Below are 23,141 nucleotides of genomic sequence, written 5' to 3' on the forward strand. Positions count from 1 at the left end.
TTACACCCGTTGTCCTTGGACTGGCCGCTACCACCACCAAACTAATACTGGTTACTGGGGAAGAGCTGTTTGGACACATCCTTCCCCCCAAAATACTTCCCAAAACCTTGCACCCCACTTCCTGGACAAGGTTTGGTAAAAAGCCTCACCAATTTGCCTAGGTGACTACAGACCCAGACCCTTGGATCTTAAGAACAATGAACAATCCTCCCAACACTTGCACCCCCCCTTTCCTGGGAAATGTTGGATAAAAAGCCTCACCAATTTGCATAGGTGACCACAGACCCAAACCCTTGGATCTGAGAACAATGAAAAAGCATTCAGTTTTTTACAAGAAGACTTTTAATAAAAAATAGAAGTAAATAGAAATAAAGAAATCCCCCACTGTAAAATCAGGATGGTAGATATCTTACAGGGTAATTAGATTCAAAAACATAGAGAACCCCTCTAGGCAAAACCTTAAGTTACAAAAAAGATACACAGACAGAAATAGTTATTCTATTCAGCACAATTCTTTTCTCAGCCATTTAAAGAAATCATAATCTAACACATACCTAGCTAGATTACTTACTAAAAGTTCTAAAACTCCATTCCTGTTCTGTCCCTGGCAAGAGCAGCATCCAGACAGACACAGACCCTTTGTTTCTCTCCCTCCTCCCAGCTTTTGAAAGTATCTTGTCTCCTCATTGGTCATTTTGGTCAGGTGCCAGCGAGGTTACCTTTAGCTTCTTAACCCTTTACAGGTGAGAGGAGCTTTCCCCTAGCCAGGAGGGATTTCCAAGGGGTTTACCCTTCCCTTTATATTTATGACAGGGAAATTATCAAACGAGTTGGGCTCCGGAATGAAATGGGCTTATTAAATGTAAATGGGGAAGCATTTTAGAATAAAACGTTTCTCAAATTGATTTTAAATTAGATCATATTTAACAATATGATCAGGCTCTCTGTTACATGTTGGCTATTAATGCTTGTGCATGGCTCTATTAACCCTCCACCGCTGTTGCCTGGGGGATCCAAATGGATTAATTAGCAGGCTGGTCTCCTCGGTCACCCAAGAGTTCAATGCTGGCCAGTGCTGAGAGCACTCCACACCAAGTAGAATCAGTCGGAACAGACGGCATTCAGCCCCTTTGCAGAATCAAGCCTGAAGTGGATCTGCAGTAATAGCACACCTAACGTGTGGCTAAAACTTCCCTAGCTAACCCTATATAATAGTCCTTTTGCTTCCTTAGCTGGTGAATTTTATATAAGCTTCTTTGGAATATAAAAGCCAAGCAATATAGTCTTCCTAGCAGCTAATTAACTGGCAGCATGTGTTTAAAAATGGTTCTGCAAGGCTTTTAAGGATCCTGAGCTCTGGATGGCAATAGCTGCTTCCATTTACTAGTTCACAGAATCAGAGGACTGGAAGGAACCTCGAGAGGTCTTCTAGGACAGTCCCCTGCACTCAGAGCAGGACTAAGTATTTGCTAAGCCATGAGCTGCTACAGCATGATCTAAGAGCCATTGCTCCCTGGGAAGGGCTCATCTTCACAGTGGATCAGGAACAGCAGGAGAGCAGGAATACATACTCACCTGCAGGTTGCAGTTGTTTCTGGGATGGGGGTGCAACCTGTTACAGACAAGGGGGGTAGGATTTTCAGAAGTGCTCAGGGCCTGGCCGAAGCCTGCTCCCACTTCTGTCAATGGGAATTTTATTACTCTTGTTTAACATTTATGTTATGATAGCACCTGGAGGCCTCCATCCGGCCAGGCCCCCGTTGTGCCAGGGGCTGCACAAACATGATCAATGGCAAAAGCTACCCCAGAGATCTTAGAATCCAGGACATAACTGGAGGATGAGAGAAACAAATAAGCGGGGCCTGGATGGGCTGGGAAAGATGGATAAGAAAATAACAGGCTGACCCCAATTCTTAGCCAATCAGGAGTGATCACAGCTGGACACTCCATGGGCGCTGTCAAGATCACCCTTGGCTCTAATGGGAGCAGAGTTAGGCCAATGCTCAACACTTCTAAAAATCTCACCCCTGAAGCTGAGACCTGGAGTTTTGGGTCAGGCCTATCTCAAGTGTTGGGTGCTGAGGTGACAGGCACCATCCCGCTTCCAGGGGGGCCACAAAAGTACTTAGGCACCCCACCTATCACGGTAAGTGCCTAGCCTCACTCAGCCTCTCAGCTTTGCAGTAAAGGTTCCCACCTCCGGGCATGCACGCTGCTGCCTTCCTCTGGCACCAGGCACCTCTCTCCCACCTAAGCCCCAGAGCCATCCACGAACCAATGGGAGGTTGGCGTTCGGACGCCTAACTCGCATGTGGGGCTCCAGCCAATAGATGTGCTCAGAGGCTCCCTAACCTCCCACAGAACAGCTGGGATGAATCACGTATAACCCTGAGCCCAGTGTTTGAACCCAAGTTTATGGCATTTGCTCATCCCTAGCTAGAGGGAAGAATGGAGACTTAGGGGGTTGGGGGAACCAAACAAACAGCTAGGTCAGCTGTCAAAGCTCCCCCAAGCCGGTGGCCTAACAAGCTGATGGAGTGAAGGCAACAGTACATAAGGGAGCAACAGGACCGGCATCACACCAACAGTGCTACCCCAACGGATCAGGGGCCCATCCGCAGCAGGAGGTGACCTTTCACCATGAGATTAACCACTTAGCTACCAAACCGCTGGGTCGGTGTGTGGAGTAAAAATCCAGCTGTAACAGACCATCCTGCCAGAGAGGCCATGTACACAGCTGGGTGGGGCAGACAATGTATGACCTGAAGCCCTGGCCAGGATCAGGCTGGCATTGAAACACTGTGTATGGTCTGGCTCACTGGAAAGCGGCTGGTTTTCTTTTTTGCCGGTTGGATAGCTTGGCTGCACAAATCCACCCCCCAGCTACTCAACCGGCGAGGCACCTATTTGGAAGAATTATTGGATTTGGATTTCTTATTGACCGTAATATTTTGGTTGCTATCGTACTGCCCAATTGGTACTCGAACCGCCTGCTGCTTTGTCTCATAAGCACACAGATAAAGGCTGTAATGCAGCAGAAGGGACAGTAGGTGGCAATTAGGCAACATCATGATCCCTTCATTCCAATTCCTGGATAACACCACTTCGCGTCCCTCCGTGATCTCCAGCTACTTTTCCAACCTTGATTAAACCCTCTGAGTTATGTTTTCATGCCCCTTGTGGAAGTGGAGCAGTCACACAACACCTGAGTTCATCCAAAGTCTCACAGGTGGAAACAGAACAGAAGCGTTTGGTCTCCCAGTCCCTGTTCTAGGCCAGTCTTCTCCCTGTGCAGCCATATCCTCTGAATGATAAATCCCTCTTCCTGTGTTTCTAAAGAAAGACAGAAAAAGGCTTAAGAAACCCTGCACGGTATGAGAGAGCTCCCCATGCAGAGAGGGGCAGCACTTAGTTGGTAGCACAGAGGGCATACTACGAGCCTGCTGCCATATTGATCTCAGTCGCTATGCACTCAGATAGGATTTCCTCAACCAGATTCATTTAAAGGTCTAGATGGTGACCCCAGCTTCTCCATGCAAAGGGGCACTTTCTCTCTCACTTTCCCCTTCCCTTTAGGGCAGTGAGTCCAAAGGGTTAACCAAGGGTCCTGTCCTTATCCAGCAAATATATTTCTTCTCTCCCCACACCCTCCCTCTTGGAGAATTTGGGCAAGAAAGGGTGACCAGCAGCTCAGCACTCTCCAGCATGGCATGGTCAACCCCCCACCCAGGGATGACCTCAGCCAGCTACACCAAGGTAAAGACTACAGTGCCCGCCCTGGGACTGGAGACTGAGCCAGCTAACTCGTTGTAAAGGCTCACCTCTTTTTGCAGTGAGGACAGCACCTTAGCAAAGAAGGATCTCAAGAGTTCGGCCTTGTCTACTCTTAAATCCTATACCAGCAGAGCTATGCTGACTAGAGAGGTATAGGTTTGTAACCAACATAGCTCTGCCAGGATAAGCCCTAGAGGAGAGGCATTTATACCAGCATGAAAGTGCTTTTGCTGGGATAACTGGGATAGGTCTCTGAGGAACTGGTGTATATTATGGCAGAAGCACTTTCATGCCAGCGTAAGCTGCATCTCCACTAGGAGAGTTTGCTGGTATAGTTACGCTGGTTTGGCTCTGCCAGCAAGACTATTCTAGTGTAGACAAAGCCTAGGAATGAATGCTTTCCTTGGCGATACTCTGTCTTGCTACAGCATAGGGAGCCCAGGTATGAGGGGATCTCTAGCAGGGCCTGCTGCCTCTTGAGTGCCCCCTCATGGCCAATGGTGGCTCACTGGCACTCTGCCTCAGTTTCCTCACTTGGGTAACCCAAGGATCCTATGTCAGGCTCTCTTGCTTGAATAATACCCATCCTGGGGACAATTTATTACAAAACGTAATGCAAATAGTCTGTAACAAAAATCCCAAAATGTAGCCCCTATCACCCCTAATGCCTGTAGTCCTTAAAACCCTGCTCTTCCCAGCAGGAACATACACACACCACTCAGCCTCTGTGCTGGGCATGCATCATCACCATACCCCAGTGTCTTTCACCACACCTAGGCTCCTTGTCCATCTTCCTCCTCTGTCCCTCTCCCAGGACAGCTACCCCACTCTACCCAGCAGAAAACCCCACAGCCTCTCTGCTGGGAGATCATCTTTACCAGGGGAGCACCCCTTATTCCCCTTGGCCCTCTCACCCTCCCCCTGGTCCAGTCTCCAGCGTGGAGACATCAGCAGGTAAGTCCCCTGCTGCTCCCTGCCTTCAGTCCTCTCCAGCCTTGGCTTCAGCTCTCCAACTTAGAGCCAGCAGGCACATCCCTCTGCTACTGCTGCTTCAACCCTTTCCAGCTTTCTGACTCAGGGAGGTCAGCCAGCAAACTCCTCTGCTGCTCCCCTTGCCTTCAGCCTTTCCCCAGGAACCATCTCCTGGCTCTGACAGCTCTCATCTCCTGCCAGGCAGCCCTCACTGCCCAGGTCTCCCTTCCCTCTAGGGCCCATCTGCCCTCCGTCCAGCCCAGTGGAGTGAACTGAAAAGGCACCGGGACACTGGCCCTCCTCCCTCCTGATTCGGCCTCCTGGCTCTGGCAGGGGTTGGAAGCATGGCGGAGGTGACCGAATGACCGGCCAGGCCAAAGGGATGCTGCGCCTGTTTGAAGAGAGAAAGGTCAGTGTGAACCACCCCCAGCAGTTCGGAACCAGGAAGAACCGTGCTTGTTCTCCTGATCCAGCTCAGCTGCTGTCAAAGCAATGCCCAAGATAGTGACTGCCACGCCCTGGCTCTGATTTGACCTTGAATCCGGCTCCTCTCCCTGGGCTGGATGTCTGTATTCCACCCACTCTGCCCATCCCGCAGCCTTGTCAGAGCGCCAGTAAGTTCTTGTGAGGAGATGGCCTTCTCTTCTCAGCATGTGTCCTCCCTGCATCCTCAGACCACAACTGGCAGTAGAAGCAGGAACAGCCATCTAGAATAAAGGAGTGCATGTCATCAACAATTATCTTTCTTGCCACTCATCGGAAAGACAAGGGCAAAGACTGTGGCTCAGTGACCTGTGACAAGGATGCAGCAAGAGCCACGTGAAGGGTTGCAACAAAACCAGGTGGTGGACCTGCCCTGATCTCCGGTTCAGTTACAAACCCTAAACTCACCACGTGACATTGAGGACATCGTGTCACTCCTTGGTGCCTCCGTTTCCCCAGAGGTGAAATGGGGATCATGATACCTGGCAGGGACGTTATGAGCCTAAGGAAGTGCTTGTAAAACCATGGGCAGATTATAAATGTCAAGCATTATTACATAAACAGAGAGGCTACCGGTTTGTCCAGACTCCATCAAGCACAAGCAGGAAAAATACAAATCATGCAGGTGTGTCTTAGCCATTAGATGATGGTGAATGAAATAACAGAGGTGTGTCGGAGGGAGCTTACATTGGTTACTTTCTGACATGTTGCTGCTGGTTGCCTAGTTACACCACCAGTAACTAATCCCTGACACTTCTCTTGTAGATTTTATCTCAGAAGATATCAAAGCTTTAGCCCTGCATTAGATTACCTGGGCATAGAATCACGCACATAAAAGCAGCTGTTCCACTGCACGCAGAGGGGAAGGATTGAATTGTGGTTCAGACACTGGATAAGCAGGAGACCCAAACTCAGTTCCTGGCTGTGTCAGACTCTATGTGACTTTAATCTCTCTGGCCCAGGTCCCCAAAGGTATTGAGGTGCCTAAATCCCATTGTAATCAATTGAGTTAGGCACCTGAACACCTTTGAGGATCTGGGCCCTTATGCCTTAGGTCCACATCCATCAAATGGGGCTAATACTTACTTTCTCCCACCCTTTGTCTTGTCTATTTAGACCAGTGGTTCTCAACTGTGGTCCACCGCTTGTTCAGGGAAACCCCTGGTGCACCGGGTCAGTTTGTTTACCTGCCGCGTCCGCAGGTTCAGCCGATCATGGCTCCCACTGGCTGCGGTTTGCTGCTCCAGGCCAATGGGGGCTGCGGGAAGGGCGGCCAGCACGTCCCTTGGCAAACCGCGGCCAGTGGGAGCTGCAATCGGCCAAACCTGCGGACGCGGCAGGTAAACAAACCAGCCCGGCCCGCCAGGGGCTTTCCCCGAACAAGTGGTGGACCACAGTTGAGAACCACTGATTTAGACAGTCAGCTCTTGGAGAGGCAGCTGTTAGGGCACTGAACTGGGAGGCCAGACACCTGGGGTCTACCTCCAGCTGGGCTCCTGACGTGCTGCATGACCTTAGACAAGTCACTTCCTCTCTCGGGACCTGAGTTCCTCATCTGTAACATGGGGTGCTGGCACTTCCTTGGGCTGCCTGGTCTATTGAAATCGTAAGCTCTTAGGGGCAGGCATTGTCTCTGACTGTGTTTGCACAGCCCTGGCATAGCAGGGCCCCACTCTCCCTTGGCATCTCTAGGCCCTGTTGCAGTAGAACAACACCAGCTCTAACACAGCACTTCTCATCTTTTCTTTAGGTCTCACAGCACTTTGCCTAGGAGGTCGATTTCATTAACCGCCCTTTGGCAGATGGAAAAACAGAGGCATAGCCCTGGTCTACACTAGGACTTTAGGTCGAATTTAGCAGCGTTAAATCGATGTAAACCTGCACCCATCCACACGATGAAGCCCTTTATTTTGACTTAAAGGGCTCTTAAAATCGATTTCCTTACTCCACCCCGACAAGTGGATTAGCGCTTAAATTGGCCTTGCCGGGTCGAATTTGGGGTACTGTGGACACAATTTGATGGTACTGGCCTCCGGGAGCTATCCCAGAGTGCTCCATTGTGACTGCTCTGGACAGCACTCTCAACTCAGATGCACGATTGTTTGCCTCTGACGGAGGGAGGGGCGACTGACGACATGGCTTACAGGGTTGGCTTACAGGGAGTTAAAATCAACAAAGGAGGTGGCTTTACATCAAGGAGTATTTCAGGCAGGACTTCACGGAGGGTTCCAATAAGAAATAATGCACCTAATAATAGTGCACCTAAGTTATTGTTCTTATTGGAACAAGGAGGTTAGTCTGGCCTCTGATTGATACATGGCTAGATTTACCTCGCTGCACCTTCTCTGTGAGTGACTGCAGTGTGACCTAAAGGAATGAGTCCCCTAGACGGGGGGGTGGGGGGGTTTGCAAATGAGTACAAAACAAATCTGGTCTATTTCTTGTTTTGATACACTCCATCTATCTTTTACATCTTTGGCTGGCAGCAGACGGTGCAGAGGACTGCATGCCATCCTCATCTCATGGCTGCTTGGCAGAAGATGGTACAATAGGACTGCTAGCCATCCTCATCTCTTGCCTGCCGGGCAGAAGATGATGCAATAGGACTGCTAGCAATCCGTATCACCTGCCTGCTCACCATAAGATGGTTCAATAGGACTGACTGCAGGACTAAAGAGAATGACCTGATCAAGTCACTCCAAATTTAGTCCCTGCGCCCATGTCTGCCCAGGCACTCCTGATCGACCTCACAGAGGCGACCAGGAGCACCTCGGACATGACGATGACGGCTACCAGTCCTATTGCACCGTCTACTGCCACAAGGCAATGGGTTGCTGCTACTGTGTAGCAATGCAGTACCGCGTCTGCCAGCACCCAGGAGACATACGGTGACGGTTAGCTGAGCAGGCTCCATGCTTGCCGTGGTATGGCGTCTGCACAGGTAACTCAGGAAAAAAGGCGCGAAACGATTGTCTGCCCTTGCTTTCACGGAGGGAGGGAGGGAACGGGGGCCTGACGATATGTACCCAGAACCACCCGCGACAATGTTTTAGCCCCATCAGGCATTGGGATTTCAACCCAGAATTCCAATGGGCAGCGGAGACTGCGGGAACTGTGGGATAGCTACCCACAATGCAACACTCCGGAAGTCGACTCTAGCCTTGGTACTGTGGAAGCACTCCGCCGAGTTAATGCACTTAATGCACTTAGAGCATTTTCTGTGGGGACACACACACTCGAATATATAAAACCGATTTCTAAAAAAACGACTTCTATAAATTCGACCTAATTTCGTAGTGTAGACATACCCATAGAGAAGGAGATGACTTGCCCAATGTCACCTGGCAGGGCAGTGTCAGAGCTGGGGATGGATAGCAGGTCTTCTGAGTCCCAGTCTCGTGTCCTCGCCACTAGGATGTACCGCCTAAATAAATCATAACCACACCCAACAAAAGCAGCTCTCAAGGCGGGGGCCGGGGGAGGGCGGGAGGCTTGCAGCAGTTTCAACAGCTCCCAGTATCTCTGTAGCACGGAAATCAAGACTAACTCATTGGGCTGAAATTATAGGGCTCTCTTCTCTGGGCAGAGAGCATCTGGTGGTCCCTCCTATCGTGTTTGGGCCCGGGTTCAGCGCTGACACAGCAGGACGAGAGCCACCTTCTGAATCACCCACACCAACACGCAGGTGCTCCTTGGAGATTTCCTAACCAAATCCCAAGCCAGCCCAACCCTGCTTGGCTGGGGAGAGCTGCTAGGAGGCCAACACGGAGGCCTCGGGCTGCATATGTGGAGTCTATTTTCAATTGTTCATAACTCCCCACCTACAAATTACCTCCTGGGCTGAAGTGGCTCATCCCTGAGCTTCACTAGTAGTATATTTGTGGGAGGGGAGGGGTATAAGTGCCAAGTATTAAATCAGCCTCCATATCATCCTACAGATATTAATTTAATTAGGCATATGAATACTTAGCTCTTACATAGCCTCTTCTCTCATTAAGGTGTGGTACAAACACTACCTAGTGAACCTCCCAACACCCCTCTGAGGATAAGTAGATAAGTATTAACTCCACCTCACAAATGGGGAAACCGAGGCATGGAGCAGCGACATGATTTGCTGAAGGCCACAGAGTCTCCAACACAAGCATAATCTAAAACCCTGGAGCGTGTGAGACCCAGTCCTGTGATCAGGCTTCTAGCCTGCGACTCAAAACAAGCTCTTCTAAAAGCGCAGGCTGTGAAGCCCGGCCTAGCAGAACCCAAAGGCACTCTGAGCCCCTGGGCAGGCAGCTTGCTCACTCCCTTTGAGAAGGCAGCATGTCGTACCCCTGAGCTGTTGCTGCACATCAGTGTAGGGAGTGGTGTTGAAGGGCTGCAGTTCAGGCCTGTGCCTAGCCAGAAAGATGAACTAGCACTTAGGGCAATGGACTGGGGTGTGGGGGATGTGGGTTTAAGTCCTGCCTCTTCCACAGTCTCCCAGTGTGATATTGAGCAAGTCACTAGGGCCTGATGGTCGAAGGTATTTAGGTGCATCTAGGGTGACCATAAGTCCCGTTTCAGCCAGGACAGTCCCTTTTTTAGGCTCTGTCCCGGCTGTCCCGACTTTTCTGGCAAATCTGGGCATTTGTCCCGTTTGCTCTTGCAACTGATGATCCGTTCACAAGAACAAACTGGACAAGTGCACAGTTTTGCCAAAAAGAGTGGGGTGCGGGGCATGGAGGAATGTGCAGGGTGGTGGGGACGAGCAGCAATGCCAGTCCCATGAGGGAGGGAGGGCTTGGGAGAGCAGCTTGGGCCAGCCCTGCAGTGGGTGGGTAGCAGTGGGGCCTCGGGATGGCCCCGTACAGGGAGGCTTGGACCAGCCCTGTGGGAGGAGTGGGAACTTGGGACAGCCCCATGCAGGCAGGAGGCAGGGAGGGCTCAGGCCAGCCGCATGGGGGGAGGAGAAGAGGGGCCTCGGGCTGGCCCGTGGGGTGTCCCATTTTCCGTTTGGGAAAATATGGTCACCCTAGGTGAAACTCATTGATTTCAATGGGAGTAACCCAGTAGGCACCTAAATGCCTTTTAAAAGCTGGCCCTTAATCTCTCTCTGTCTCAGTTCACCATCGGTAAAATGGGGACAATCCTTGTGCCAGCCTTCCCCTTGTCCCACCACGCACTCTCGCCCTCTCTGGGATGAGAGCCTTCTCCTCTGCAGCCCCTAGTGTCTGCCACAGCCTCGTCCTTGGTAGCTCCCCTTCTCCCTCATTGTTCCAGTTAATTTCTCCCTCCTTCCCTCACTCTTGGACGCTACCAAGGAACCAAATGTGCCTCTTGACACGCAGAGGGAACAGGAAGCCTGTGACTGAGGTCAGAGAGGAATCTGCTGCCTCCTTCCATCTACACCCAGACCAGTGCTTTTAATTTGTGCCAGGGCTGCGCTCCAGCACCTCAAGGCTTGGCAGTTCATAACCCTGGCACCTCTGGGCTTGCTGCATTGGTTATGAATGTAAAAAAAAATTTCTTGAACCCCAGGCACCTAATTGCTTGAGCCCTGGCACCTCTTTCATTACAAATTAAGCACTGACTCTGAGGAAGCCCTCCCGTGGGGGAGCAACAGGGGTCGGGTTGTGTGTTCATGGGCTGGCCTCTCTCTCTGCCCCCCTCATGAGCACACAATCCATACTAGCTGGAGGTTACTCCTGCCTAGGAGAGCAAGCATCCCTGGGTCATTCTCTCCAAAGCATCACGAGATACTTAGTGCATGAAAGTGGTGATGCCAAACATTCAGCAGAGGCAGGAATATTGCCCAGAAATCCTGTGGGAAACACAGCATGTGATCACATCATTGAAAAGTGTAGCTCACAATGTATACACACAAGGGGACTGAATTCAGACTGTGTGATGGGCTAGGGGAGTGATATGCTAACATCTGCTATGATATTTCTTTCCTCTTCCTGTACCTCCGCACACTTTTGTGTGGTGACCAGTGTCTACTCTTTTCAGACTTTGACATGTCTCTCTATTATATGGAGCTAAATCTCTGCTATGAAAGTGTGAGGGGGCACACCCTGCTCTAGAAGCGAGGAAGCTAACAAGTTCTCTGGGCACAGCCAGCATTAACCCAACACACCTGCAAGGGATGCTCTCCCTGGAAAGATAAAGCTTAAAAAGGGAAAGCCTGCTAGAGGAAGGGGTGGTGACTAGGTGGGAGACTGCTGGCTACAGGGACAGACTGGGGAAAAGGAGATGGGTACAGACCTAGCCACCCCTGAGGCTGCATGGACCAGCTATCAACTGTGGGTGAAGGACACTAGAACATGCAGATAAACCAAACCTTAAAGAGGTCATCAAGAGACTGACCCTGTTAGGATACAGATATTCACGCCTGTCTGCAAAGGCCTATACTCTAAGAATTTAGGTGTATTTTTATCACTTAGCTAGTTATAGAGGTATAAAAGAAAGAATCAAAATCACTGTCTGCTGGTGTAAGGGCCTTCTCTTACTGTGACAGTCTGAGGCCCTGTTCTTAGGCTAAGGCCTTTGGCTAAGCAGCAGAGGCAGCTGTAAGCTGGGAGGCGACCGGTCACATCCTCACATTCCAACCTAGTCACATTGAAAGAAGGTGCTATTGGGCTGTTAGGAATATAGTCCTGTCCTGGTAATGCCTATCACCTCCAGAGAAAGGGAAGTGCCTAGAAGATGTAAAAGGAAACTTAGTTTGATAGCATCCTGTCTGGCAGGAACTCACTTATCAATAGCTGGGATGTGAAATCCTCATTTCTGTGTTTGTTCTGTCACTGTAGTCCCCATTTCCCTATTGTTTGTCTGTATAATCTCTGTCTGGTTCTGTGATTGTTCCTGTCTGCTGTATAATTAATTTTGCTGGGTGTAAATTAATTAAGGTGGTGGGATATAATTGGTTAAATAATCATGTTACAATATGTGAGGATTGGTTAGTTAAATTTCAGGAAAATGATTGGTTAAGGTATAGCTAAGCAGAACTCAAGTTTTACTATATAGTCTGCAGTCAATCAGGAAGTGGGGGGGGGGGAATGGAACAGGGAATGGGAGTTGGGAAATTGGAATCATGTTTAGCTAAGGGCAGGAATGGGAACAGGGACACAGGTAAGGCTCTGTGGTGTCAGAGTTGGGAAGGGGGACACTAAGGAAGGAAACTGGAATCATGCTTGCTGGAAGTTCACCCCAATAAACATCAAATTGTTTGCACCTTTGGACTTCAGGTATTGTTGCTCTCTGTTCATGCGAGAAGGACCAGGGAAGTAAGTGGGTGAAGGAATAAGCTCCCTAACAGACCCCTTTTGTTTTTTTTTTCTTTTACTCTGCTTCTCCCTCTCTCCGGGCAGGGAGAGGGAAAGAACTGTTTTGTTTGGCTGGCTGGCTGGCTGGCTTATAAGCAGCCCAGATCATGGTCTGAAGACAGCAACATAAAATCTCTAAACAAACACTCTTACTAAATCTACAGCTACAGGACTACACAACCCTTTATTTATAATCCTTGACACAACTGTGACTTGTCAATAACAACTTTTTTAAAGCCAATGCGTTCAGGGGTTTCCCCACCGAGGGTTAGTATGTGTTACTATGCAAGTTCAGTGCAAAATGGAATTCTGCTCACATGTGCATTTGTTCCCCTAGAGCACTTCCCTAAGAGGATTTACCCTTCTTGTCACCAACTCCTTGAAGTGTGGGAAACTAGTGGTTGTCCCAGAGCCTCCTTCAAACTCTGAGGTTCTGCAGCAACAGCGGGTGCTTTGGACAGCCCACAGCAAATCTAGTTTTCTTCTTCTCCAGTGAAGTAAGAGAGGGAGTCTGCAGTCTAATCCAACAGACTGGTAAAGTTCCTGGAACAAAAGCCTCACAGTCAGGCCTGCCTGCTCCTTGTGCTGTTCTACCACTGAGTCCTCCCACTCCTCCCATTTATGAACTTCTTCCCATCACCTTATGTTCTTCATGGTTCTACTCTCAGTGACTCTGGATGTGACCTACCAGGCTGCTTGCCCACAATGGAAATCATCCAAATAGCTTCAAACAGCTAATGAGCCCACCTAATGCTCCCCCCTCCCCCATGCAATTTCTGGATGATTCTAGCCCATCCAGCAGAGTATCCCTACCTGGCTCTAGCAAGTCTGTAGGCACACAGTGGGGAGGATGCATAGGTCTTGTTTTTGTTCTGAGGGCTCTGTTTTTTTCCCTTACTTACATCACTAAATGCTACAGTGCAAGCATGTGGGTTACAGTTGCATGGACAACCTAAATTCTAGAATTCCCTCATTTCTGAGTGCTTGACTCTGCAGCCTTTATGCTTTTTTAAGATCGGGGTGGAGGGGGGGTTGTTCATAATGTGAAATATTTATTGTGCCAGATCTGGTATAAATACCTGTAATGGAGTATACTGGCCCTTTAAGACTAGAAGGGCCAGGAGACCCCATTCTAGGGACATTGTGGGAAATGGCCTTGTGGTGGGAAGAGAGGAAGCGGTCCTGGGGAATTAGTAACTGGATGGGGGAAAGCCAGGCTGCTATCCTTTTAAGGGCCCAATACCAGGAGCCCTGCAGCGTAGGGTGGGCAGGGCTCCCCTCTCTCTCAGCCAATTGAGGGGAAGCTCTCCAGTGGAGGGCGGTATATATGCTACCTTCTCTCTCAAAACAGGGAGAAGAAAACCAGGAAGGTGACCTCCTGCTAGGAAAGACAGGACTGGCAGCGGCGTGAAGAGCTGTGTGTGCGGCAGAAGAGCTGGAGACGTCTATGAACTTTTGTGTTGCTGTAATGGGTGTTATTTTGGAGACACTGAACTGTTTTGAACTGGGTTTGGCTATTAACCCAGCCCCAAGGGGAAATAGAGTAGGGGTGCTGCACAGGCACTCCCGGCCACAAGGGGGTGCTCAGTAAATGGCAACCCTGAAATACCCACACATCCGTGTCAAGTTAGAATTCTACCGGTTTGTGTTAACTTGTATTTTGACTGACCATGGCGGGTTTGTGGTGTCATTTTTATCATTTATTTTTTTTCCTCTTTATCCTAAATTACTCCATTTCTCCATTATTATTTTTTAATCTTTTTTAACCTCACTGACTTCAAGCTTCCAGTTGCTTGCAGTCTGCATTGGGAATGAGTTAAAACTATTGCTAGCCTTAGTTGACAACTGGATCCCAGTCTTGTGTGAAACTTACGACAACACTTTCTTGTCCGCCAAGTCTCCGCAGGACCGTGGAAGCTACTACCCCTCCCTCATTATGTAACTGCTTTGATTACAGCTGAGATTCAGGGTGCCCTTCCTCCCACACGCAGTCTAGTGGTGACTGTCTAGTGATGTTGCTACCTTCATTATTAAGTCCTGATTTACAGAGTGATACTAACAGTCTTAATCCTGCTTTAGGAGTTAATCATCTCTCATTACTTGGCCCCACTTTCTCATTATAGCTCAGTTGCTCTGTCACTTGGGATCATTTCCCACTGTTTGCCTAATGACTTGTTTGGGTTTTTCCTTCCGCGTGTTTGGTTTTGTGTAGCCTGCATAATCAAACAGAGCTTAGCCATTACCTAGTCTTTTCTCCTGCCACTCAGCCTGAACCCAAAGGAGCCCAAGATTCAAGCATGGTATTTAAATTTTAGGGCTGCTTGTCTCAAGTCCAACTCCAAGTCTGAAAGCCACAGTTGGCTCCCATATCTATTACAGGCTAAAACCAAAGCCTGGATCAGAGCATTCCTAAACCTGAGAAAATTCAGATTCTGATCCGGAAGCCTTGGAGCCAGTTCTAGATAGACCACAGGACCAAATTAAAGGGCAGATCCAGTATGATGTGGATTTTACTCCTCCCATTGGTGAATGAATGACTAACGCTCTGTGTTATTATTAATCCTCATCAAGAGAACTGCTATGGCCTTTTTCTGGGGGCAGATGGGGTTTGGTGGATTAACTGTGAGACCAGGAGTTAGTCGGGAATTTTATATCCTTGACTTTGTCATCTGTCTTTCTAGGTTCTCATATGGTGTCTGACCACCTTTGTGGTACCTTTACTTAATCTCTTTGAGCCTGATCTGTACAATGGGGATAATTCATTTCAATGGGAGCTACAGGCACTCAGCCCTTCTGATATAAGGTCATTTGTGTTTATGGAGTTTAACTTTAGGCAGCCAGGTGTGAACACTGCAGCTAATATTATTATTGGCATAGCACTGAACAGTGTGCATGGTGCTTTACAGACAAACAAGGGCCCCCCAGCAGTTTCTATGCAAGGCAGAAATTATGCAGACCAAGGGGGCTGAGAAGGTGAATCAACAGTAAAACTGACTAGAAAGAGACTCTGAACAACAGTAACTGACGATATACTTTTATTTTCCAAGTGTGTTAGGTAAACAATAGCTCTTAACACAATAAGTTCTTTGGGGCAAAGACTTTTCATAAGTTTGTACCGCTCATTGATGTAAATGTATGTTTTAACCTAGCACTGTCCCGTCAAACTTCATTTTTGTTCTCTATGCCATGATTTACCTGCCCATTCTATCCAAGGTGAAAGGGATGGTATTCATGGATCCCTCGTTAAATGTTTGGATGAATTTGCTTGGGGTGCCAATCTGTAATAGCCTGTTGCTATCAATACTCATTATTCTGCCTGCTCTTGCAATATGTAATGTGTATTAAGGATGGGGATGTTTTTTCTCTCTTGGCTTAGGTAAAACTTCATAGGAACACCCCATATATAATTACTAGAAGAACATAAGAACAGCCATATTGGGTCAGACCAATGGTCCATCTAGCCCAGTATCCTATCTTCCAACAGTGGTTAATGCCAGATGCTTCAGAGGGAATGAACAGAACAGAGCAATTATTGAGTGATCCATCCCCCATCACCTAGTCCCAGTGTCTGGCAGTTGGAGGTTTAGGGACACCCAGAGCAAGAGGTTTTTGATGGCAATTCATCCACACTTTTTCAAACAAACCTTACAGATGATTCAAGTTAATTGACACCTAAGGTCTGATGGTGAAGGGATAGATTTCTCTTGACGATTTCAGGATTTTTCCTCTTTTGAACTGTTATTTTAAATGTCCAGGATAGACACTTTGGGGGGGTTGGTTGAGGGCTGTCTATCCATGCAAAAATTATTTTGATGTAATGTTAATACTGCAGTTGGCATCCATTGTGCTAGTGCTCGGCAAGCAAATAATAAATGATTCTCTGCCCCAGACAAATGTGACAAGGTGGATGAGGTAATATCTTTTATGGGATCTGTGACATTGCACCCCATAATGCTTTATAAAAATATGCTTATGAGTGTAAATATGACATAACTGGAATATGTTTTATGCTAGATATGCCATGTAAAGTATCTTTGCAAAGGTTATGTTCTTCTACATGTATTCATCCTATTTGTATGACTGTACCATTTTTATATCTGAAGTTATGAGCACTGGCTCTATGCTTGTATTTAAAGTGTTTGCTGTAGAAAGCACCTAAGGCAGATTTGGTCAACATAGTGTGAAGGGGTTATTCAAGTAATTGGGAGTACTTGGTTAACAATAGACCCTGATAGATCCAATCCACATCTGAGCTTTCCTGGGAATCTGTAGATTCTGTAGAAAGTTGATATATGCATGGACACGTGACTTGCCCATGTGACTCCAAAATTCCATTTTATAGCTGGATTCTACACAGGGGAAGAGAGCGGTTTCCACCCACAAGAAAGAAAATATATATGCCCCTAGGAAAACCCCTCCATTTTGTCTTCAGCTGGCTCAAGAGGTAGCCTCTCCACTCCAAAGAGGTGCCTGAAAGAAACTGGAACAAAGGCCAGTAAGTACAGGGGTGTGAGTGATTGCTGGACCCAGACTAGAAGGAGGCTAGTCTGTCAAAGAAGCTTATTGGAACATCTCTGAGGGTGAGATTTACCTGCACTTAGTTTCCTACTGTATTAGGTGAAGACTTGCGTGTTTTATTTTATTTTATTTGGTAATTTACTTTGTTCTGTCTGTTATTACTTGGAACCACTTAATCCTACTTTATGTATTTAATAAAATCACTTATTAATTAACCCAGAGTATGTATTAATACCTGGGGGGAGAGAGGGAAGAAACAGCTGTGCATACCTCTCTATCAGTGTTATAGAAGGCAAACAATTTATGAGTTTACTGTGTATAAGCTTTATACAGGGTAAAATGGATTTATTTGGGATTTAGACGCCATTGGGAGTTGGGTATCTGAGGGCTGGAGACGAGCACTTCTTAAGCTGTTTTCAGTTAAGCCCACAGCTTGTGTGGGACGTGGTTCAGACTTGGATCTGTGTTTGCAGCAGGCAAATACGTCTGGCTCAAACAAGGCAAGGCACTGAAGTCCCAAGCTGGCAGGGAAAACAGGGTCAGAGGTAGTTTAGGCACATCAGGTGGCAGTCCCAAAGGGGTTTCTGTGATCCAACCCATCACAGGATCCACTTCTGTTATTACCTCACCCGCCTCGTGTCTCTAATATCCTGGGACTGACACAGCTACAACTACACTGCCTACATACTGTGGCAGTGAATCTGGGACCTTCAGCACCAGAACCACAAGCCCTGTCCCCTGAGCAGCTCTGCTAGTGGTCAGTAAGTAGCAGGGTTTTATTCCTGCTGGGACCAACCACTAGAGGAAGACGTGATCACATGCAGTAGCCCAGGCTATTATGTGCTGTAGCGATTGAACGATCCTTTGTCAGTGCTGCTGAGTCAAACCATGGGAGATAAGGGGGAGAAGTAAAAACGAACAATGGCTTTCAATGGGGCATGCAGAAGTGTGCCTAGAAAAGCAGGTCAGTTACTGCCGCACATTCGGGTGGCATTTGCTGTGACTTCTCCATGGCTTACTTCTAATTCTAGTGGGCCAAGTTCTGTCCCCAGCTGCACAGGATGGTGTTGGCTTGGGACCAGCGAGCTGCCTTGCTGTGTCATATTGGACTGGACAAACCAGGGCTCTGCTCCTGTGGGGCAACGCCCAGGGACAGAACTAAACGGTGTTCAGAGTCCTGCCCCATGGGCAGTAGCAGAGGAGGGACAGGGTACTTGAGAGCAGAGGAGCTAACTCTGATTTTGCTGTCCCGTCTCCTAACCCCAAAACTCTTGCAGGAAGAGAGAATGATGGAGGAGAGAAGGTGGGGGGAGCGGAAGCAGCATGTCCTGTACTGAGCAGGCTGCTTGTTGTGCAGGAAGGAAGGTGAAATGTAAAGCAAACTCCTGTTTTACCTCTCTACCTGGGCTGGGCTCTTGTGGGGTTCTATCACTTATCTCTGCTCTCCACTCTGCCCTGAGAGCCACTGCTCACTCAGTCTGCACCCCACTTCTCTGTCCTCTGACCTCGTATCCCCTCATTCCTCCACATGTCACCCAGAACACATCAGTCTATTCAGCTTCCCCTGGGGCTTCCTTTGGTTTTCCCAGCAGGGTCCTTCAGTCCCTTCTGGGAGAAATGAGGGTCTTAACTAGCATACTTGTTCGGGTCTAAACTCACTGCATAGACTCATTTAATGGTAGGAACAATCATTTCTCCTTCTCCACTCCCCTGCCAACCAGCCTTTCACCCACAAGGCAACCGCTTTGCTTTTCTCCTGGTTTTACGGGGGGGATTTTCTCTTCTCCCCATCCCACTGCCTGGTCCAATCAGGAATCCCGCCCTCTTCCTGACAGGCTTTTACTACCTTGGCTACCCTTGACACGCACACTTTCCCAGGTGTGGCCTCTCTTTGCCGCTGACCCTCAAACACCGTCCAGCATGCAATCTAACTCTCAGCAAACCATGCAAATGTGATTGCTGGGGAGAGCTGTGCAACAGTTTTGTCCCACCCTTGCCCAGCACCTTTCATTCAGAGATCTCCAAGCGCTTTACAAACCATCATTAGGGCTCATAATATCCATGCAGGCTAAAAAAATCAACAGTACTTCCATCTGACAGCTGGGTGACCACAGGGCCAAGTTCACCCACTGAACGGCCCTGGGCTGATGCCAGGAATGAATCTGCTCCAGAGGCGATATGGCATTTTCAGTGGAAAGCCCTCACCCTGGAATTCACGTCCCCCACTGGCCTTGCAGAGGCACAGCTTGCACTGTTTGACATGGCGTAAAGCGCACCTCCTTGAAGAGGTCCGTGTGTGAAGGGTGCTGGGAGCAAGTGAGGATGTGGGTAATTGCATTGGAAAATGCACTTTGGCTCAGGACAAAAGTAAAAATGGCATCATGGCATTCCATGGATATATTTTTTTTACATTGTTTTTACTCCAGATCAAATGTGATCAGTCTTCATGTAAAAAGCAAGAGATTTACTCATTGCCATCCCTGCAAACACCACTAAGGGGACCAGAGTAAAGCTGGAGTCTTTTCATCTCCTGCATCATTCCCAGGAATTCCATTGCACTGTACTGGGATGCAGGAGATCTAGGTTCAATGCTCAGCCCTGCCACAGACTTCCTGGGTGACCTTGGGCAAGTCACTTAATCTACTCTGTGCCTCAGTTCCCCAGTTGTCCAATGGAGACAGTGCTTCCCCCGACTCAGAGCTGTTGTGAAGGTGCTTGAAGACAGTGATGACAAAGGCTCTATAAGTACCTAGATAGATTCATGTTACTGGAGTAACTGATCAGTCTTGCATGGAAGCTTTGCAACCAATTCTATTTATGGAACACAAGAAGGAGTGGAATCCAGTTCACACTGGGTTACTGGGAGTAAAAAGCAAGAAGAAATTACTTTTCGCACTAAAGTCAGCAGCTCTGACCCTGAACACAGCCAAGTGACAATTCAAATATTGTTATTACGTAGTCCCTTTTCACAGTAGAGCTTCACTTAAAAAGTAACTTGCAACATATTTTGTATTCAGCATTTTAAAAACTGAGGGGAGGAAAGTCAGTGATTAGGCTGGATATAGAACCCAGGAGTCCTGGCCCATCCCAGGCCCCTGCTTAGCCATTTTACAGAACAGGCCAGCAAATTGCAATGAAAATGTTGCACGCGTTTTGGAAGTTAGAGAGGCACCAACTCAAAAAAAAAAAATCACAATGGCCTGCACTATATTTACCTGCTACTGTTTCAAACAACACTGAAGATGACAATGGCCCTGAGCCAAAGCACATTTAAGTCAATCGAACCATCCTGTTAATATTAGTGAGCAGTGGAGCTATTCCTTGTAACTGAAAGAGATTAGAGAGAGACACATTTGTTTTTAGTGTATTTATTGTGTGTGCACGTTGTGCTTGTTAGGGACTTATTCCTTCACCCGCTCACTTCCCTGGTCCTTCTCGCATGAACAGAGAGCAACAATACACGAAGTCCAAAGGTGCAAACAATTTGATGTTTATTGGGGTGAACTTCCAGCAAGCATAATTCCAGTTTCCTTCCTCAGTGTCCCCCTTCCCAGCTCTGACACCACAGAGCCTTACACCTGTGTCCCTGTTCCCATTCCTGCCCTTAGCCAAACATGATTCCAATTTCCCAACCCCCATTCCCATTCTCCCCCCTTACTTCCTGATTGACTGCAGACTATATAATAAAACTTGAGTTCTGCTTAGCTATACCTTAACCAATCGTTTTCCTGAAATTTAACTAACCAATCCCAACATATTGTAACATGATTATTTAACCAATTATATCCCACCACCTTAATTAGTTTACACCCAGCAAAATTAATTACACAGCAGACAGAAACAATCACAGAACCAGACAGAGACCATGCAAATAAATAATAGCAAAGTGGGAACTATAATGACAAAACAATACAGAAGTGAGGATTTCACAACTACATCTATAAAGACATCCAACGAATGTAGCTCACAAAAGTTTATGCTCAAATAAATTTGTTAGTCTCAAAGGTGCCACAAGTCCTCTTTTTCTTTTTGCGGACACAGACTAACACGGCTGCTACTCTGAAAAAAGACATAAGGATTTCCAAGCTGTGTCTATTGATAAGTGAGTTCTTACCAAACAGAAAACTATCAGACTAAACTTCCTTTTACATCTTCTAGGCACTTCCCTTTCTCTGGAGGCGATAGGCATTATCAGGACAGGATTGTATTTCTAACAGCCCAATAGCACCTTATTTCAATGAGACTAGTTTGGAATGTGAGGATGTGACCGTTTGTTTCCCAGCTTATGGCTGCCTCTGCTGCTTAGCCAAAGATCTTAGCCTAAGGGTACGTCTACACTACAAAATTACTCCGATTTTACAGAAGTCGATTTTTGGGAACAGATTGTATAAAGTCGAGTGCATGCGTCCACACTAAGCACATTAATTCAGCGATGTGCGTCCACAGTACCATGGCAAGCACCGACATTCTGAGTGGTGCACTGTGGGTAGCTATCCCACAGTTCCTGCAGTCCCCGCTGCCCATTGGAATTCTGGGCTGAGTTCCCAATGCCTGATGGGGCCAAAAATTTGTCACGGGTGGTTATGGGTAAATGTCGTCAGTCAACCCTCCCTCCGTGAAAGCAACGGCAGACAATCATTTTGTGCCTTTTTCCCTGGATTGCCCAAGCAGATGCCATAGCATGGCAAGCATGGAGCCCGTTCAGCTCACTGCAGCAGTTATGACCATTGTAAACACCTCGCGCGTTATGGTGCAGTTTTTGCAGAACCCGAACCTGAAAAACCAGGCAAGGAGGCAACGGCAGCGCAGTGACGAGAGTGATGAGGACATGGACACAGATTTCTCTAAAACCAGAGTCCCTGGCAATTTGGAGATCATGGTGTTAATGGGGCAGGCTCATGCCGTGGAATGCCGATTCTGGGCCTGGGAAACAAGCACAGACTGGTGGGACCGCATACTGTTGTAGGTTTGGGATGATTCCCAGTGTCTCCGAAACTTTTGCATGCATAAGGGCACTTTCATGGAACTTTGTGACTTGCTTTCCCCTGTCCTGAAGCGCAAGAAATACCAGGATGAGAGCAGCCCTCACAGTTGAGAAGCGAATGGCAATAGACCTGTGGAAGCTTGCAATGCCAGACAGCTACTGGTCAGTCAGTAATCAATTTGGAGTGGGCAAGTCTACTGTGGGGGTTGCTGTGATGCAAGTAGCCAATGCAATCATTGAGCTGCTGCTATCAAAAGTAGTGACTCTGGGAAATGCGCAGGTCATACTAGATGGCTTTGCTGCAATGGGATTCCCTAACTGTGGTGGGGCTATAGACAGAATGCATATCCCTATCTTGGGACTGGACCACCAGGGCAGCCAGTAAATAAACTTCAAGGGGTACTTTTCAATGGTGCTGCAAGCACTGGTGGATCATAAGGGACGTTTCACCGGCATCAATGTGGGATGGCCGGGAAAAGTTCATGACGCTCGCGTCTTCAGGAACTCTGGTCTGTTTAAACGGCTGCAGGAAGGGATTTACTTCCCAGACCAGAAAATAACCGTTGGGGATGTTGAAATGCCTATAGTTATCCTTGGGGACCCAGCCTACCCCTTAATGCCCTGGCTCATGAAGCCGTACACAGGCACCCTGGATGGTAGAAAGAAGCTGTTCAACTATAGGCTGAGCAAGTGAAGAATGGTGGTAGAACGTACATTTGGACGTTTAAAGGGTCGCTGGCGCAGTTTACTGACTCGTTCAGACCGCAGCAAAACCAATATTCCCATTGTTATTGCTGCTTGCTTGTGCTCCACAATCTCTGTGAGAGTAAGGGGGAGACGTTTATGGCGGGGTGGGAGGTTGAGGCAAATCGCCTGGCTGCTGAATACATGCAGCCAGACACCAGTGCGATTAGAAGAGCACAGCAGGAAGTGCTGCACATTAGAGAAGCTCTGAAAACCAGTTTCATGACTGGCCAGGGTACCATGTGACACTTCCGTTTGTTTCTCCTTGATGAAAACCCACCCCCTCGGTTGACGCTAATTCCCTGTAAGCCACCCATCCTCCCCACTTCGATCACAGCTTGCTTGCAAAGGAAATAAAGTCACTATCA

The 23,141-nt window shown here is 48.0% G+C and overlaps 1 long non-coding RNA gene across 1 annotated transcript; it reads right to left on the reverse strand.

Moving 5' to 3' along the window:
• Positions 1-385: 385 nt before the first annotated feature.
• Positions 386-12,962, reverse strand: LOC311519811. Its single transcript, XR_014711388.1, has 3 exons — positions 12,888-12,962; positions 5,281-5,453; positions 386-3,333 (listed from the first exon to the last, which is right to left on the reverse strand). It is a non-coding gene; the product is annotated as an uncharacterized lncRNA (long non-coding RNA).
• Between the last annotated feature and the right edge of the window lie 10,179 nt (positions 12,963-23,141).

Source organism: Lepidochelys olivacea, assembly GCF_965140295.1.
Source record: "Lepidochelys olivacea isolate rLepOli2 genome assembly, chromosome: 4".
Lineage (NCBI taxonomy): Eukaryota > Metazoa > Chordata > Testudines > Cheloniidae > Lepidochelys > Lepidochelys olivacea.